The sequence below is a fragment of the Bison bison genome, unplaced genomic scaffold (genome assembly GCF_000754665.1).
Source record: "Bison bison bison isolate TAMUID 2011002044 unplaced genomic scaffold, Bison_UMD1.0 scf7180017864263, whole genome shotgun sequence".
Classification (NCBI taxonomy): domain Eukaryota; kingdom Metazoa; phylum Chordata; class Mammalia; order Artiodactyla; family Bovidae; genus Bison; species Bison bison.
The window spans coordinates 2,296,275-2,302,243 of NW_011494835.1; the positions used below are offsets into that span (position 1 = coordinate 2,296,275).

Sequence of the window (5,969 nt, forward strand, 5' to 3'; positions counted from 1 at the left end):
GATGAGCAGAGAGCAAAAGCAAGCTGGTGACTCCATTTCATCTGCCATTGCTACACCAGCAATCACTTACGTCGCAATTCTAGCTATCACTTAGTTACAATAAGATAATTGAGGAAAACAAAGTCCAAGCTTGGTTTATGAATGGGCCAGTTTGGGATGTTGGTGCCCGCCAAAAATGGACAACAACTTCACTACAGCCACATTCAGTGGCTGTGAATGACAGCGGTGAGAGAAAATCCCCATTTAGGCAGAACTCGGAGTGATGCATCTGGTCATATATGTCGGATAAAAGAGTATATGGACCTAAGGCCTGTAAGAAGAATGGATGGCCGGAGACCAAAAGATATGGGGTGGAAGCATATGGATGGATATATACAAATAGGCGCAAAGGTTAAAGATCTTCATATTACTTATTAACTCATGCCAGAGAGCTGCTATCACAGAAAAGACACTAAAAACCAAAGCAGATCAAATAACTTGGCTGATTGATGTCAATAGTGTCACCAGCTACCCTAGTGCTACCCTTTATTAACTTATTATTTAATTTATTTACTTAATTTTTTTTTATTGGGGGAAAATTGCTTTACGATGTTGAGTTGGTTTCTGCTGTACAACAGCTTGAAACAGCCATAATTATATGTATGTCCTTGCCCTCCTGAGCTTCCTTCCCCTACTCCATCCCACGCCATAGACCATCACAGAGCACCAGATGGGGCTCCTTGTGCTGTATAGCAACTTCTCTTCTCACCAGCTATCTCACATATGACAGTATATATATGTCAATGCTACTTTCCCCATTCGTCGCACTCTCTTTTTCCTACAGAGTGAAGTATATCAGAGAGACAAAAACAAATATCATATATGAATGCATATATATGGACTCTAGAAAAATGGTACTGACAAACCTATTTACAGGGATGGAACGGAGATGCAGATGTAGAGAATGGACTTGTTAACGTAATTTTTTTTCAAAGATCTGCTATATCTTTGTTGATTTTCTTAATTCTTTATATCTTCTCCTTTTCATTTCTACTTAAAAAAATTATGTTCTTTCTACTTTGTTTGGATTTTATATTTTTCTAGTTTTTTGAGGTGAAAACCCTCTTTTAAACCCTCTTCTGATTTAAATTTTTGAAATTTCCTGTTTAGGTACTATAGTAGTTGCATTCCCTAAGTTTTATTACATTTTATTTTTATCCAATTCAATTATTTCCTAGCTTTCCTATGATTTCTTCTTCAAATTATAAGTTCTTTAAAATGTGATGCTTAATTTCCAAATAGTTACAAATTTTCTAGTTCCCTTTTTGTTATTATTTATTAGTTAAGTTTCACAGTGATAAGAAAGCATATTCTGCATAATTTCAGGGCATTGAAAATTTTCACTTGCTTTATTTACCAGAATAGAATCTATTTCAGTAAATGTCTCTTGTGTAGTTAAATATTATATATATATATTTTCAGGTATTAAATGTAGTGTTTTATAAATGCAAATGTTCATTAATTGTATTATGTAAGTCTTCTATATCATTGCTGCTACTGCTGCTAAGACGCTTCAGTCGTGTCCGACTCTGTGCGACCCCATAGACGGCAGCCCACCAGGCTCCTCCGACCCTGGGATTCTCCAAGCAAGAACACTGGAGTGGGTTGCCATTTCCTCCTCCAATGCATGAAAGGGAAAAGTGAAAGTAGTCGCTCAGTCGTGTTCGACTCTTAGCGACCCACGGACTGAAGCCTACCAGACTCCTCCGTCCATGGATTTTTCCAGGCAAGAGTACTGGAGTGGGGTGCCATTACTATTTATTAATTTTATTTAAGCTATCAATTGCTGAAAGGGTTATATTACGATCTCCAGGTATCATTGTAGGATTGTCTATTTTTTAAATTCTAACTAATTTTTGCTTCATAAGTATGTGATTTCTTTGATGTAGTCAATAGTAGAGTTGGGCTAATAATCTACCTATCACATTGATTAGATTTCTACTTGCTGTCTCACTTCTTAGAAAGTATTTTGATAGTTCAGGCTTTTTTAAAAAGCTCAAAAAAGTGTGAAAATTTATTTTTCTCTTACTGCTACTGCTAAGTCACTTCAGTCGTGTCCGACTCTGTGTGACCCCATAGACGGCAGCCCACCAGGCTCCCCCGTCCCTGGGATTCTCCAGGCAAGAACACTGGAGTGGGTTGCCATTTCCTTCTCCAATGCGTGAAAGTGAAAAGTGAAAGTGAAGCCACTCAGTCGTATCCGACTCTTCGGGACCCCATGGACTGCAGCCTTCCAGGCTCCTCCGTCCATAGGATTTTCCAGGCAAGAGTACTAGAGTTGGTGCCATTGCCTTCTCCGTTTTTCTCTTACATGGGTCTTAATAAGCAAAAGGAATAAACCTCATCCCATTATCCTTGAAGATGGATTCAAAAATCATTAAATACACCTAAAATGTATTCTGCTCACTGCTGTAGTTCATAGTTACAGTGTGATAACATGTAACCCTTGGGAGCATTTGTAATTTTTTTGGCTACTCTGTATAATTTTTCTTCTTGTTTGAGGGAATTGCCCATTGGGTAGATTGGGAGAATATATAGTTTACTTCTCTTTACCCTGCCTATAAAGCCTAGCATGCTGTAGTCCACTGGGTCGCAGAGTCTGACATGGCTGAGTGACTGAACTGAACTGATTACTCCCAGCAACAAGCTGAGATGCAAGTTGCTGAACTAGGCTCAGCCATCTAGATGCTTGCACTCAGAATCTGAATGCAGAGGCAGTGAAAATAAGTAAATAAATTCATTTATTTTAAATAAATCATTTAAAAGTATTGAGTGTCCAGTGTTGGCAGCACCACACGTTCACAGCAGTGATGCCCAGTGAGGATGGAGGCACCTACCAGTGGCAACAAGGTAATTATTCCTGTGGCATGACTTTAGCCTTGGTTCTGCTGCCCTCAATCCTTTGGTTCCTGTCCATTTTCTGAGCCTATTTCTCTGCCTAGCCCTCTTCGATTCTCTAATTCACCCAATATTTTTATTAATATATTTATTTTCTTACTTAGCTGTAGTTGGTTTTAATGACCTACAGGCAAGGAATGTCACTGATATAGACACCTTCTAAATGCCAGGTGTGTGCTGTAGATGCTGAGGTCATAGAGAAAAAGAATATGGTTTTTCAGTGGCAGAAAAGTACAATATAATGAGGAGCTGGACATACTAAACCAAAATTTCAAAATAGTATGTATAAATATACAATGATATACACAGAAACTCTAATGGAGGTATGTGTGAAGACCAAAGGAATAGAGAAAGGAATGCCTGTGTTTGGCCAGGGGTCAGGGACTTTCACAGAGTGGAGACTCTACAGTGGAGGAGAGAATGCTGGCAGAGGAAAGCAGTCATGCTGAAGAGTGGGGAAGGGATTCTGGACCAAGTGGGTAGCATGGGCTATAATAGAGAATTATATCAGGGAGTACTGAGAAGTCACCATGGTAATGGAATAGATACCTGGTGGGAAAATGGCAGGAGGTAGGGAAGAGTACGTGTGTAGACTAATGCCACACTAAAGGATTTAGACTTCAGAGAAGAGACTGTGTGCGCTTAGTCGTTCAGTCGTGTCTGACTCTTTGTGGCCCCATGGACTGTAGCCCAGCTGGCTCCTCTGTCCATGGGATTTCTCAGGCAAGAATACTGGAGTGGGTTGCCATTTCTTGCTCCAGGGCATCTTCCCCACCCAGGGATGGAACCTGAGTCTCTTGCACTGGCAGGCAGATTCTTTAGCAGTAGTGCCACCTGGGAAGCCCTAGAAAAGAGATTACAATAATATTAGATATATTTTTCTAAAATGAAGAGGGTGAATGAGAATGACTCAAGAAGTGAAAATAATCAGTTAATACGGTGGCGTTTCTTTTGTATGCATGCTAAGTCACTTCAGTCATGTCCCGACTCGGTGGACTGTAGCCCACCAGGTTCCTCTGTCCCTAGGATTCTCCAGGCAAGAATACTGGAGTGGGTTGCCATGCCCTTCTCCAGGGGATCTTCCCAACCCAGGGATCGAACCCACGTCCATCTCTTACACTTCCTGACTTGGCAGGAGGGTTCTTTGCCACTGACACTACTTGGGAAGCCCAGTGGTTCTCTTAGTAAATTTCATATTTTAAAGAAAGTGAAAGTGAAGTCACTTAGTCATGTCTGACTCTTTGTGACCCCATAGACTGTAATCTACCAGGCTTCTCCGACCATGGGATTTTCCAGGCAAGAATGCTGGAGTGGGTTGCCATTTCCTTCTCCAGGGGAATCTTCCTAACCCATGGATCGAACCCAGGTCTCCTGCATTGCAGGCAGATGCTTTACCATCTGAGCCCACGGAAGCTGAAATAATATCTCTCTTCACAACATCTACGTTCCTTTTACAAAGCTGCAAGTATAGTGTCTCAATAGCAGACTTGACTTTTTTAGAATTTTGATTATTAAGAACCAGAATGTAAATCTCTTTAATGTTTCACAGTCCTAGATAAGTCTGTCACAATCTTCCCATCCTGTCTCACCTCTTCACATGTTATTGTAAAGCAATTAAAAAAAATTACCTCATTAGGAGGAATGTTAGAACCTTGCAGTGTCTTTCAACAAATCGAAGGGTCAGCATCTTGATTGTGTATGTTGCTATTGCATTCCCAAAGACATGGGTTAAAGCAGAAGTGAGTTGAGGGTAACAATTGGATGCAAATAACTAGAGAGGTACAATGTGCATAGGGACAAGGAGTTGTAGATAATGAGATAGTGATGGTATAACTGAAAGCAACAGGATGTCTCAAAAAATTTAATAGAAGATAATGATCAAAGTGAAGAGGTTCCTGTATGCAGAAGGCAAGACACACAAGCTTAAGTTCTGCAAATGAAAGATTATTTTTCCCCTCTAGTTACTATGTTCCCTTGTTCTGGGCTAGGCTGTCGCTGGATGATGAGGAACAATTGTGCTCATGATCTTCTCTTGCTAAAGCCTATAGGGGAAACCACGGTTTACATCATGTTTTAGTTTCAGGAGCAATCCTTAAGTTCTGCTTTAACACATATTGTAGCTGAAACATTAAGGAAAGAGAATGTAGAGTGGGTGTGATAGGAGGGGCAGGAATGGTAGAAAGGGAGAAAAAAAGGAGAGGAAGGGAGTGACAGGGGAAGAGGAAGCGGTGAACGAAAAGGAGGAGGAAGGTGGAAGAAGAGCCTCCCAAGGCAGGGAACGAAGACAAATCAACCCAGAAAAAGGTAATCAATTGAACTAATTCCAGCTACTGTCTGGCTCAAATGGAAATTGTGGGTCAGCCAGGCATCTAAACACTTTTGAGCGATTGTTCTAACATTGCTTAAATGTGTGCTGAATTAAAACAACTTAAACATTTGGATTTTAAAGAGAAAGGGGAAGGCTGTGGAGAAAGAAAAAGAGCTGCTGGAAGAAAAGATGATGGAAATTACGAAACATTGGTCTAAAATAGGAAACAAATCTATACTACGGGAGGTGAAAACCAGGAAGTTTGGAAGAAAATGGTTAAGGCTCAGAGAAGCTTCATTGCCTCTGTTGTCTGTGACATTTAATATGTTGCAAGGGACGTGTAGAAATTAAACTCCTCTGTAGAAGGCAGAGCTGCACAATGGCTCTGGGGATTTGAGTTTTTTGGGAAACTGTAGACTTGGGATGTAACATTTTGGTGCTGTTTACTTTGTATATTATTATGAGATTTAAAAACTAATATTTAACTGCATCTTGTTGCCAACAAAGTTTTGTCTAGTCAAGGCTATGGTTTTTCCTGTGGTCATGTATGGATGTGAGAGTTGGACTGTGAAGAAGGCTGAGTGCCGAAGAATTGATGCTTTTGAACTGTGATGCTGGAGAAGACTCTTGAGAGTCCCTTGGACTGCAAGGAGATCCAACCAGTCCATTCTGAAGGAGATCAGCCCTGGGTGTTCTTTGGAAGGAATGATGCTAAAGCTGAAAC

General features: G+C 40.5%; 1 long non-coding RNA gene across 1 annotated transcript in view; it reads left to right on the plus strand.

The window, feature by feature from the left end:
- The first annotated feature begins 5,127 nt into the window (after positions 1-5,127).
- LOC104994623 overlaps positions 5,128-5,969 on the plus strand; it is a 16,973-nt gene continuing 16,131 nt past the window's right edge. Inside the window, exon 1 of the long non-coding RNA XR_825966.1 lies at positions 5,128-5,241. This is a non-coding gene — a long non-coding RNA (uncharacterized LOC104994623). The remainder of the gene's footprint in view (positions 5,242-5,969) is intronic.